The following is a 13,238-nucleotide window of genomic DNA, read 5'->3' as shown; positions in this document are numbered from 1 at the left end:
ATGAACCTGCCAATAGGAATGTAGAGAGATGGACTCAGTCCACCTTAAGCAAGCTACCCAGTGTGCCTTTGTGTAACTGGACCCCTCACCCTACCCCTGACCAATCATAAACACTCTCCCTGCCCACTGCTTGAGACCCCCTTAAAGCCTTTGTGTTGGCGAGAGAATTTCTCTTGGTCCCCGGTGAGCGCTGGAGATGAGAGCTCGTGCTAGCACGAATAAAGGTTCTCTTGCAGTTACAGCGGGTCTTGGCTCCTTCCTGGGGGGTTTTTGGGGATTCTGAACACTGGGCATTACATTTGGGGGCTCGTCCGGGATCCCCAAGCCCTCCGAGGGACCCCCAAACCCGGAGAACCTGACTGGCCACGGTAGGTGTCTGTTTGTCCTTTGTCTCTTGTGTGAGCTCAAATCTGAATTTCTGGCAGTGCCCGAAGCGGTCTAGGCAGACGTGCTGGAGGACCACGGGCTAGAGGCATCGGGAGACGTCTCGATCCTCTTTCAGGAGGGATGTGTATGCCCCTCAGTTTCTGGGACGAGGTGGGTCGCTCCCGCCGGTCGGTGTGAGGCCGTCGTCCACGCTTCTGGTTCTGCTCCAACGGACTCGCGTTGGAAGGATTTTCTTAAGGATCCTCTGTTTGTGTGTGTTGATTTGTTTTTGTTTTGTTTTGTGGACTCTCTTGACGGACATTATGGGACAGACTCAGTCCACTCCAAGTGAGTGGAAAGGGGAGCTTAATCTCCCCCCCCCCCCGAAGGCCATAAAGCTTCCTCAGGCAAATTAATCAGGTGTCTGTTTAAACTCTGGTAAATATCTAGTAGGAGTCAAAAACTCGGACTGTTTGGTATATAAATATAAATGTGAAAATATTTGTTATCTCTTTCTGCTGTTTAATTTATTTAAAGATAGGGCGGACCTGCTGTGGCGGAATACAAAGGTCTTTAGCAGCTGCTGAGACACCTTTTTCAGAGTCTTTGTTCTCCGTCAGAGAGGGAATCAGCCCACTTAGATGATAAAAATTCCTCTGTTTGTATAAATGAAGGTTTCAGTTTGCTCTGATTTGTGAATTTACTGTATTAAATTGAATTTTAAAGTTCTAAGGTTGATTTAAAAGTATCCATTTATAACATTTCAAAGAACAAAGGAACTTTTATTTACAGCTTCCTTATCTCTTTTGGTGCTCGGAGACTCCCAGCTAACAACTTCACAGGGCGGAAAGATTTACAGGCCTGTGACATCATAGTCCAACGTGGAACTAAGGCTGAAGTTACTATTAACTCTTTATAGACCCCGTTAACCGTTTGTTTAACTTACTGTTTTCAGTTATTAGGATCCTCAGAGAGGACATAACCTGGACTTTCCCTTCCTCTCTCATCCTGATTCTAATAGCATCTGTAACTGGATTAAAAATCTTTTCTTTCAGGAGGCCATCCAGGCTTTAAGCTCACAAGAAATCTTCTCCTGCGAGAGGAGAGAGGGACCCCCCGGAAGGGGCTGGAGGCTCTCCCTCCTGCGAGAGGAGAGAGGGACCCCCCGGAAGGGGCTGGAGGCTCTCCCTCTCAACAGGTGTTTGTTTTGTGTTTTGTCATGTTGGTATCAGGACTGTTTGTTTTGTCTTTTTGTCTTGGGCCCTATATGTATATATTATTTATTGAATTTTGATTTGTCAAGGTTTTGTCAGTTTGTTATCAGTTTGTTAAAATCCTCTTAGAGGACATTGAGTGGTTCTTCCCTTCCAGTTTAACCTTTGACTGTGTGATTGAATTACGGAACTTTTATCAAGGTTTTGCCTCTCCTGAAACAACGCTCCATGTGTAACCTGTCCCTCCCTGAGCCGGACTGCAGGATGATTTTTCCTTCAACACACTGGTCCCGCCCACTGGCCTATGGCAGAAGCCAGAAAAAGCGACGATAAGAAAGGGAGGCCCCCATCAGGGGACTTAGAAGCAGTGTTCCTGTTATCTGCTTAGATCCCGAGAATATAAGAATACTTATTTACTGAAATGATATAAGGACAGATGTTTGTTTGATATTTTGTTGTCTGCCTGGTTATAATTATTTGTTCATATATAGAAGAAAAAAAAAAAACAACAACACATTTAATTTGTTTAAGGCTGAGTGCTCTGACAGGTAGCAATCCCCCCGAGTGGCCACTGGGATCCTTTTTTCCCAGGGGTGTTTTCTCTCTGTCAGAGGGGGAATCGGCCTGCCTAACAACATTTCTGTCTATATTTATTAATTTGAAGATATAAAGTTATAACAATTGTAATCCAAAGAGATTTAAAGCAGGGACCACATTCTAAAATTAACTATAAGAAGGAAGCTGGAGCTGGCAAAGTCACCAAGTCTGCCCATCAAGCTCAAAACCTAAGTGAATCTTATTTCTAACACCCGCCACCACCCAGTCTTAATCAGTGGTGGAGGAACGGTCTCAGAAGTGTTTGTCTCAATTGGCCATTAAGTTTGATATGATTATTGTACATTGTAAAACCTTTAAAAGAAAAGGAAAATATTGTATAGGCCACTTGGTCCTTGTGTGTGTGTGGCAACTCTTAAGTTATAATTTTGAAATCAGTAATTTTTAATAGAAACACACTCAAGCAGAGTGGCTTTTCAGAAAGGTCAGGGAGTCTGATTACAGTGTAGGGGTCACCGGTTCCCCCACACCACCTTCGTTAGCAGGAGGCAAGCACTTTTCCCAGTGGGAACAGAGAGTGGGCTGCCAGATGAAAACGCCTCGGTGGGACCCGAGCCGCGCTCCCTGCCTCTGCCCACCCGGTGTCCCTCCCCTCCAGGGATTGTTTTAAGTGGCTAGAGGCAGCAACGAGGAGGGAAATTCCCTTGTGACCCCCTCCGCCCCAATGAGACCCAAGAACCCTCGGCAACTCCTTGGACACTTTTCACCGTGTTCTGTTAGGGGGCTTAAAGGCGGCAGCTAGAAATTCCCCATTCCAGGCTTATCAGAATCTGAGATGCTTATCTATAGGAAAAATATAACAGTTTGAAATTCAAGCGGCTGAGCCTGCTCCCTTCTCCCTCTGCCTTTTCTAAATATTTTAAAGTAATAAAAGATTTGAGGCATAGTTATGCATTTTTTTAAGACATAGAAGAAAGTTTAAAGACCAATTTAAAATTATAAAATTTATAAAAGTTTATAATTAGTAAGAAGAAGAACAGAGAAATATTAGAAAGAAGAAAAAGCCAGCAGCAAATAGGAAGGAATTAGTATGCCTATTGTAAGAAGCAGAGGCACAGGAAGAGAAAATGTCCTGGCAGGTTAGCTAGAGAAGCAGAAAGGGGAGACTCAGACTCCAAGGGTCTTTAACTTAGAAGAAAAGGACTGACAGGACCGGGGTTCCTTTCTATTAAGCCTCCAGGGTAACCTTACAAGTGGGGGGCAAACCTGTTAGTTTCCTGGTGGACACTGAAACAGCCTATTCAGTCTTGACAGGGCCTATGGGACCCGTAACCTCTAAAAAAACAGCAGTCCAGGAAGCCACCGGACAAATTGCCTGTTTTCCTTAGACATCAAAAAGGACTATGGACCTCGGAAAGAACACGGTAACTCATTCATTTCTGGTCATGCCAGAATGCCCGTACCCCCTATGTAGATGTGACCTCCTACAGAAACTATTTGGACTGCCATCATATCCATTGCGGGGGATGAAGCGGGAATTATTAGGGGCAGTTGGATACTACAACCTATGGATACCGGGGCTCATAGGGATTGCTAAACCTCTAGACTCAAGTACTGGGGGAACGCAGCCACTGAACTAGACCGAAGTAGAACAATGGGCCTTTGAGGAGCTAAAGAAAGCTCTCATCTCAGCACCTGCCCTAGCCTTGCCAGACCTCACGAAGCCCTTCCACCTCCACGTGAGTGAGGTAAGAGGCATTGCCAAAGGGGTTCTCACTCAGACTCTAGGTCCCTGGAAGAGACCTGTAGCCTGTCTGTCTAAGAGACTAGACCCCGTGGAAGCAGGGTGGCCAGCGTGCCTCTGGGCAGTAGCCACCACAGCATCGCTGGTAAAGAAGGCAGATAAGCAAACTCTGGGCCAGGAACTAGCCCTAATAATACCCCATGGTGTGGAGGCCCTCCTTCGAGGTGCCCTGGAGAGATAGATGTCAAACACCAGGATCACCCAGTGCCAAGCTCTTCTCCTGGACCAGCCCTGCATCCGGTTCCATAAGACACTGGCCATCAACCCTGCCAGCCTGCTTCCAGAGCTTCCAGATGATGAGCCAGAGGAACCCATTCATGACTGCACAGAGGTAACAGACGCAGTACAAACGGCTCGTCCAGACCTGAAAGATGCCCCACTATCATCACCAGACAAGGTACTGTTCACGGTTGGGAGCAGTTATGTTCAGGATGGCATCCGATGTGCAGGGGCAGCAGTAGTCACCCTGGACCGCACCATTTGGGCGCAGTCCCTGAATAGGGGAACCATAGCACAAAAGGTCGAGCTTTTGGCCTTAATCCAGGCCCTCCAATAGGAACACAGTGCCATCCACCAGAAAAGAGGGTTACCAACTGCAGTAAAAAAGGAAATTAAAAATAAGGAAAACATTTTAGCCACATTAAAGGTCATCTGGCTCTCAAGGGCAGTTGCAATAGTGCACTGCAAAGGACATCAGAAAGGGAAGACAATTGAAGCCAGAGGAAATAGAGCCGCAGACCAAACTGCCAAGGAAGCCGCCCAAAAACCAGTGGGGCCTTTACAAGTTTTAGTAACCCTGCCGTACCTGGACCTATGCAGACCCCCTCCTACACCAAACAAGAGGAGGAATTGGCAGAACAGAAGCAAGCCATTAAAGAACCGGATGGTTGGTGTACCCTACCAGATGACAGACTGTTGGTCCCAGAGGCTATAGGTTGGACGTTAGTTACCCAATTATACCAGGCTACCCACTTGGCGTCACCAAGACTTCTGAAGTTCTACAAGGCAGGTACTCTTAGATAAAATAATTAAAAGCATAGTCACTAGAAGTAATGTCTGTGCACAGGTAAATGCTAAGCAAGGTAAGAGGGTCCCCCTGAGAATTCGGGCCCCACGGAAATTCCCCAGGAGAGCATGGGAGGTAGATTTCACAGAGATTAAGCCACTAGCGTCAGGGTATAAGTATCTGCTAGCTCTCATAGACACCTTCTCGGGTTGGGTTGAAGCATACCCCACTAGGACAGAAACTGCCTCTATAATTGTCAAGAGATTACTCCAGGAGATTATACCTAGATTCAGGCTGCCAGTAGTCATAGGATCAGATAACAGCCCCGCCTTTTGTAGCCAAGATATCTCAAAATATAGCTCAAGCCTTAGGACAGCCATGCGCGAGACTAAAAAAGAGAATTTAACTGAATTTACCCTAGAAACCGGTGAAAACTGGACCAACCTCCTACCCTTCACCCTCTTATGGGCCAGGTGTACCCCCTACCAGTAGGGGTTTCCCCCTTTTAGAGATCATATATGATAGACCTCCCCCTGCCGCTTCCTTTCCAGGGACAGGAAGAAACTGAAAGCTGGAATTCATAACCATTCCCTTACTCAAGTCCTTACAGGCTGTGCAGTATACCCAGAAAGCCACCCATAAGCTTGTTCCTGTACAACCCTTCCAGCCCAAGGACTCGGTATAGGTAAAGAAGTTCACTGCCCAAGGACTCACCCCAACCTGGAAGGGATGCTACACTGTTATCCTGAGCACGCCCACGGCTGTTGAAGTAGACAGCGTCCAGACCTGGCTACACCACTCCCAGCTCCTGCACCAGGAAACGGCCTTGGTCCTGGCAACCAGCGGCCTCACCCGTGAGATCCCTAGCCTGGGCTCCACGCAGGCCAGGAGGAAACTCAACACCTGCAGGAGAAGAACTGGAATTCACTGTGGACAGTACTGTTGGGGACTGTAGTACTAAAGGCCTTAACCAGAAGTAAAAGACAAAGTAAAAATGCAAACCGTCTCATGATTGAGCCGGGTGTCCCAAGACAAGGGGGGAATGAAAGGGCAGAGCAGGACAGCACAAAATGTACTGTACCCTCCACCCTGTGTAACTATGTATATAACTCCTTTTTCTTAGAAAACCGCGAGAATGTAACAATTGCATGAACCTGCCAATAGGAATGTAGAGAGATGGACTCAGTCCACCTTAAGCAAGCTACCCAGTGTGCCTTTGTGTAACTGGACCCCTCACCCTACCCCTGACCAATCATAAACACTCTCCCTGCCCACTGCTTGAGACCCCCTTAAAGCCTTTGTGTTGGCGAGAGAATTTCTCTTGGTCCCCGGTGAGCGCTGGAGATGAGAGCTCGTGCTAGCACGAATAAAGGTTCTCTTGCAGTTACAGCGGGTCTTGGCTCCTTCCTGGGGGGTTTTTGGGGATTCTGAACACTGGGCATTACAAGGACACTAATAATCAAATAGCTCAGTAGAAGCAGAGGGGGGTCTGGGACATTGATAGGCTCTCCCAGGCCCTTCTTCCTGCAAGGTCAGGAAACCATTGCCCAGAATAAAGGAAGTCTCTCAATGAGGTTTGCAGGGCTCTTCACACCATAGAAAACATTTAATTTATGTAACATCTCTGTTTTATCTCCCTCAGAGATCTGTTCTGTCCTTGTGGCATCCTCCAGGGAGCCAGGCCTCACAGATTTTGTGTTCTATTTACTATGGGTAATCTTATCCAGGGACTTCTGCCACGGGCATTTCAGAAAGGAGGCCTCTTCCTTCCGGCAAAGGTCATTAGTCTATTTACCCAGAGGTCCTGTGGACAAGACATTTGGACCAGGTTACCTGCTCTTTTTTTTTTTTTTTCTTTTCTTTTCTCCCCATATAGTAAAACGAGTAAATTCATTTCTGTCCAGCTGCTTTAACTATTTCCTGCCTTAAGTCATATTTGATATCTCAGACTGACTTTACATGCCTGTTAAGGAATAATCACAGATTCATAAGGTAAGAGAGTAAATGTTCTTAATCTCTGTTTTAAAATAAAGAAGGCAAGGTTCAAAAAGATTGGAGCCTAGGATATCTAGGTGCCAGAACGGCAGTTGTCTTTGAATTCTCAGTTTAGAGCTCATTATCTCAATCAAAAATAAACCAACAGCACGGCCTGGTGATGGTAACCTCCACAGGTAAAGTTCGGTGTCTGTTATCCAAACAACCGCTGCAGTCTGCGTTTGGCTGTTTGAGTAGTCTGTGTTTGGCAGTTTACTAGTAAATGTGGGTTAAATGGCCCATGAGAAGATTCTGATTTTTCTGGAGAGACTAACATAATGAAAACAAACAAACCATTAATATATTTATGGAGAAAGAATGAAATTATCATTTCAGATAGTGTGGTAGCATTATCCTAGCATAGGCCCGGGACACCTTGATTAAGTAAACAATGTTCCTTATTCCTAAGGAAAGAGCTGTTATCAGTCATACATGCCTTGGCTCAAAAGTTGGCTCTCCTGGCCTAGCTGGTGTGGCTTAGTAGTTGAACGTCAACCCAGGAAACAAGAGGTCACTGGTTTGATTCCTGCCCAGGTTGCGGGCTTGATCCCCAGTAGAGGGCATGCAGGAGGCAGCCCATTGATGTTTCTCTCTCATTGATGTTTCTATCTCTCTATTTCTCTCCCTTTCTCTCTCTCTAAATATCAACAAAAACATATTTTTTACAAAGTTGGCTCTAGCCCTAGCTGATTTGGCTCAGTGGATAGAGCGAAAGCCTGCGGACCAAAAGGTCCCAGGTTTGATTCAGCTCAAGGGCATGTACCATGGTTGCAGGCTCCTTCCTGGCCCAGGCCCTGGTCGGGGGCATGCAGAAGGCAACCAACCAATCGATGTGTTTCTCTCACATTGATGTTTCTCTCTCTCTTCCACTCCCTCTAAAAGGTCAATGGAAAAATATCCTTGGGCGAGGATTAACAAACAAACAAACAAAAAAGTTGGCTCTTATGATAGCTCTATTTAAAATCCTGTACCTAATGTGTAAGAAAATATTGCCTCAATTGTTAAGGGATTTTCAAGGGTTAGAAAGAAATGGTCGAGAAGGTTGAAATTGACTCTTCTTTGATCTTGGTACTCAATGGCCTTTTGATCCAGCTGTGTCTAAAGAGGGATTTCATCACTCGTCACCTGCCCAGGTGCATAAGGACACAGAGTGTACCAATGTGGGAGCCCTCAGAGAAAATGCAGGGAATGTGCTTGAGAGGTAAATTAAAGAAAGAGAGTTGTCTTTTTAGAAAAATAAGAAATGGAAATAAAGCAACCAAAATAATAAAGCTATTTTCCTAAATAGCTTAAGGAAAGGAGATGTGAAAAGTAAAATTACATATTTATTTGTATCTCATGCTTATCTCAAAGCTTCCCTTAGGCTGGGACTACATTGGTCATCTCAGTATTATCAAGCAATGTTGCCCCAGAGTCAGAATAAATTTATTATTCACTTGTTTTACAAATAATCTCACATATCTATGATGACCTCTTTATACACATTGCCGAAGAATTAATGAGATGCTGATGCTATTGCTCACAGAACACTTTGTCCTGTGGGAAATTATTAAAAATTTTGAACACTCACTAAAGCAGGACTGTTCTACACAATGACCTGATGGATTCTGAGCTTTATCTGAGAAGTTCTTCATAAACTTTGTGTTCCCTGAAGAAAAAAAGAGCTAATGATGATTGAAACAGCTGATGATTGAAATTAAAGTTTTAAGAATGGAAATAGCATTTTTAATCATGGGGAAATTGCCATCTCAATATTCTTAAAAGATGTTCAATATTTAAATAAGATCATTTCAAGATCTAATGAAGCATTTGCAATATTTAATTGAATCATAATTTACCTTTATAAAACAGAGAGACTCTCACATATGCATTTTCATTAATTATGTATTAGTTCTAAATTTAAGATATATCTTAACAAAACAAAGTAATCTTAACAAAACACATTAACTTAAAAAGAACCAGAGGTCTGTATGCAAAACCTTGGTGGAACTGACCACTATGCTCTATACTGGTAATGCAAAATCAGAACCAGTATTTGAGGAAGGGAATTGTGTCAAAATGCATGACATATATGGGTTATATATATTAGTGAAATATTAAAAAGATCCTTAGCTTCTGGTAAATCTTTTTTTCCCATAGCTAGGGACAGTTATTTAACTTTACATTTGAAATGTAAGTTGAGCATTTTTACTCATTTTCAACTCCATAAACTAGATATAAATAGCCAATATTGCTAAAAAAAATACATGTTAAATTAATACACATACACATCCATAATGCATTAATTTAACATTTTAACTGAGTGCTTAGGATACTACATGTAAAAAAATGTTATAATTACAAGTGACAGCAACTTATCTATATTTAATATATGTGTCATTTTTTTAAAATTTCTTTATCTTGGAGTTTCAAGATAAATTGCTTAAATAAAACTCTGATTTTTATTATTCTTTTCTGAATACATGCTGATTTAAAACTTTTTATTGTTTCAATTGAAATAGGTTTTACTAATAAATGTCTTCTGCTCCAAACTAGTTTTCTAATAAGTTAATAGTTTGAGTTAGAAATATATAAACAGTGAAGAAAAGGACACTGTAAAGGTTGATGTCACCAATTAGGATTAGGTGGGTGAAAATTCCTGTTGAAAAAGAATTAGAAACTTTTGGCATGGTGCCTTATGGGTTGCGACCCAGGCCTTCTTTGTTCTGAATTTCTTACCCACTCAGAGTTGGGCTTCTCACAGCTACTCATGCACTTTGCAATGTCACTTTCCCAGCTACAGGTGATTAAGTAGAGTCTATTAAATTTAGATCAGGTATTCAAAACAGATGGCTAGTCTTTGCATGTGATGAGAACTTTAACAAGTAGTCAAGGGAGCTATAGCACAGTTATATTCTACTGTGAAGGTGGAAAAGTGGAGGAGAAAACTGGTGTGTTGAGTGAAAACAAGTGAGCAGATGAAAGAAGTGGAAACAAGATCTGTACCCATGACCCTAATTGTTCCCAGCTCCTGTCACCATCCCACACTGGGCCCTGGGAATATTCCTCCCTGTGGAGTCTAGAATTATAAGGCATCCCCTGGTAACATTATAATAATATCCCTTCCCTCTGTCCCCTTGAAGCATCTTAGTTGCTTTTCTTGTTTCCACCTACTGAGATTTAAATCATGTAAGACTTTTTATGAGAAAAATGGGAATGGGCAATGAAGTGAAATTTTTCATATCTACTTTTCATATCTCTTATATCCACTAAAATGAAATAAAAATAGCAAATTAAAGTTAATATAAATTGCATTTTGCTTGAAATATTGACTCCTGCCTTTTTGCTATCCTATTTCCTGGGCCTTCTGACAGGGAAACCTCCATTCCAAGTGGCACCATGTCTTCAGATGTCAAAGTAACGTAGATGTTAGAAGCATGGAGTTGACATAATCTTCCCATCTTTGCCATGGTCTGAATGTTTATGTTTTCCTAAGATTCTCTGCTACCAGTCAATCCTCAGCATCTTGCACAAAAGCCCTGCCCTCTTGAAGATTGCATTTCACTGGATTGTGGTGAGATAGGGGCAATAGGCATGATAAACAAGCTAAGATGTGATGATGGATGCTGTGAGGAAAAATAAAGCAGAAAAGGGAATGAGAGCATGACAGTGGAAGCTGGAGAGAATGAGGGAGGGTGCAATAACAAATAGTGTTGTTGGGTAAAGCCAACAGAGAAGATGATATTTTGAACCATAATGATAGTGAGGGAATGAGCCATGAGGTTTACTGTAGAAAAATGTCTCATGTAGAATAAATAAGCAACGTCAAGTTTCTAAAGCAGGAGCCAGCCTAGCATGTGTGCAGCACATTAAAATCAGTATGAGCTGGTGAGGAAGATCAGAGCAGAGTTTACAGTCATCCCATTGTACGGGGTGAAGTAAACCATTGCCATACTTTGGCTTTTACTCTCCTATGATTACAAAATGATACTTTGGGTAAGTCAAAATAAAAAAAAATTGCTAGAACTTTGGCTTTTGTTCTCAAATGACTGTGATGTCCCAGGTTTGAAATGGGTTAATGTCACTAATTATCAGAGAGTAGCAAATTAAAATGGCAATGATGTACTACTTCATACCTGCCAGAATGGCTACCATCAATAAATTCAACAAACAGTAAGTGACAGAACCCTAGTACACTGCTGGTGGGAATGCAGACTGGTGCAACCGCATGGAAAACTGTGGAGTTTCCAAAAACGAAAATGCTGTTATCAGAATTTTGTTTTCTTTTTCTGCTATCTTGGCTTTATTTTCTTCTCAGTTGGCTATTTTTCTCCTGAAGTCATATGTGGGAGAGATGGACCCCAGCAAACTCCATGGCTTATGTAGTCCTTGCAGCTAGCAATTTCAGAAAGGGAGAAAACTCCCTTTCCTATATCCATATCATTTCTCCCAAAAAGGCCCCAATGGTTTAGGTAGGGTCCAGCGCCATAGTGAGTAACCTGGACCAGTACAATGACAGCTCATCCCAATCACATGGCATAGTAAGAGTCCTAAAAGAAAGGAACACAGGGCTTTCCAAAAGTTAGAGAATTCGGCCAATATTGTGTGACCATGGAAATGTTACATCATCTCTCTAAGCCTCAGTCTTCTCATCAGTAAATTGGGAAAAATGATACCTACCTCAGAGGATTGTTGGAACAAATTAGAAAATGTTAGCAAAGTACTTTTCCTAAACAGCCACCAAATGATATACATTATCACTATGACATAGTAACAGATGCCTTTGGAAAGTCTAATATATACCAAGAAGCATTAATTAGAGCAATTACTACTTTTCAATTATATAGTAGAGTAATATTTTTTTCTCCCCAAGGGAAAACAAGATCTTAAAAATTAAAAACTACAAGAGAAAGTAAGAAGCTATAATAGAGAATGCCGCATTATTTGAATCAATGTCTTATGGTCATGGTTATTCAAGAATACAGAGTAAATTATTTTCAAATCACAAGTGTACTGATAGCAGGGACAAATACTCAACATCAGAATTGACTAGAAAACTACTTGGCTACCATAACCATGACCCCTTATAAGTTATCTCCTGTCTATTCTTCCCTGCTAGGCAACATCTGAACTAGCTGTCTTGTTTTTCTCCTCTGATAACATCATCTCAATAGTATGGCCAAAGGATGAAAAGCAATGGGCACAGGATTAATGACAAAGAGCTTTGGATATGGAGCATTTTAATTTCCTTTTCCAGGTCTCATTTCTCTTTTCAGTCACCTGACAACTTGGGACCAAATGCCCCTGGTAGTCTCCTAGCAACATGATTCTAGATGAAAGCTGCCAGCATCACCCTACATTCTACAACAGTCCAAGTTCCGGAGAGTTGTTTTTATTGTGAATACATCCTTTTCCCTGATTTTTAAAAACAAATTACCATGGGAACACTTGAATTCTGCATATTGTGAAGAGGATTAGGTGTTAGTCTGGGCATTAACAGAAGAAAAATAAAAGTCCACCTTTACGAAGCATGGACACAGACAATAGGGTGGTGAAGGCCGGAGAGGGGGGCGAGGGGGTCTATATGGGGTCAATGGGGGCGAACATGGGGACACATGTAATACTTTCAACAATAAAGACTTTTTTTAAAGAAGCCAAATATATATCTAAAGTATTTTGCTTTAATCCTTCATGCTGGGCTTCTGATTATTTCTAGCTCAGATGATAGAAAGCAATTTTCAGCTAAGTGCTTAACTCCAGTAGTTTGCTTTCACATCTGAACCTCCAGGGCCCTACTTATATATCCCATCATGTAAAGTGTCTGCACAATTCTCTGCCCTTCTTGGAAGAACACATCCTTGGAGGTTTTACATGGCTTTCCATTTCAATTACTACGTTGAGCCTAAAGCTCTGAACTTTTTTGTGCTTTCTCTACTTTATTAACTACTACATTTCCTATGATGAAAATGGAAAAGAGAAAAATTCAAGTTTTTTTTTTTCAATTTAATTCTGTCACACTAGAAGTGTTGATCTGTTTAACCAAAAGCAACATAGAGCTCTGAAGTTTGCAACAGTAAAATGGAATTCAAACAGACTTGGGCAAAATAACTGTGACAGATTCCACACAACACATGTGGGAAGAAACTAAAAAGCCATGGGTGGTTCTGCATAGATGATCCAAATCTCAGTGGAACAGAGATGAGGGAAAAAAAGGGATTAGCTGTACAAAGTGTACTTTTTATTTACTTCTTATTTTGAGTCAAAGTTGTGGCTCGCATAA

General features: G+C 42.2%; 1 long non-coding RNA gene across 1 annotated transcript; it reads left to right on the top strand.

The window, feature by feature from the left end:
- Positions 1-789: 789 nt before the first annotated feature.
- On the top strand, positions 790-6,332 carry LOC129150600 (uncharacterized). Its single transcript, XR_008557315.1, has 2 exons — positions 790-1,564; positions 5,497-6,332. It is a non-coding gene; the product is annotated as an uncharacterized LOC129150600 (long non-coding RNA).
- Positions 6,333-13,238: the final 6,906 nt, after the last annotated feature.

The sequence above is a fragment of the Eptesicus fuscus genome, chromosome 10 (assembly GCF_027574615.1).
Source record: "Eptesicus fuscus isolate TK198812 chromosome 10, DD_ASM_mEF_20220401, whole genome shotgun sequence".
Lineage (NCBI taxonomy): Eukaryota > Metazoa > Chordata > Mammalia > Chiroptera > Vespertilionidae > Eptesicus > Eptesicus fuscus.
The sequence above is the reverse complement of the archived record's forward strand: the minus strand, read 5'-3'. Positions and strand labels throughout refer to the sequence as shown.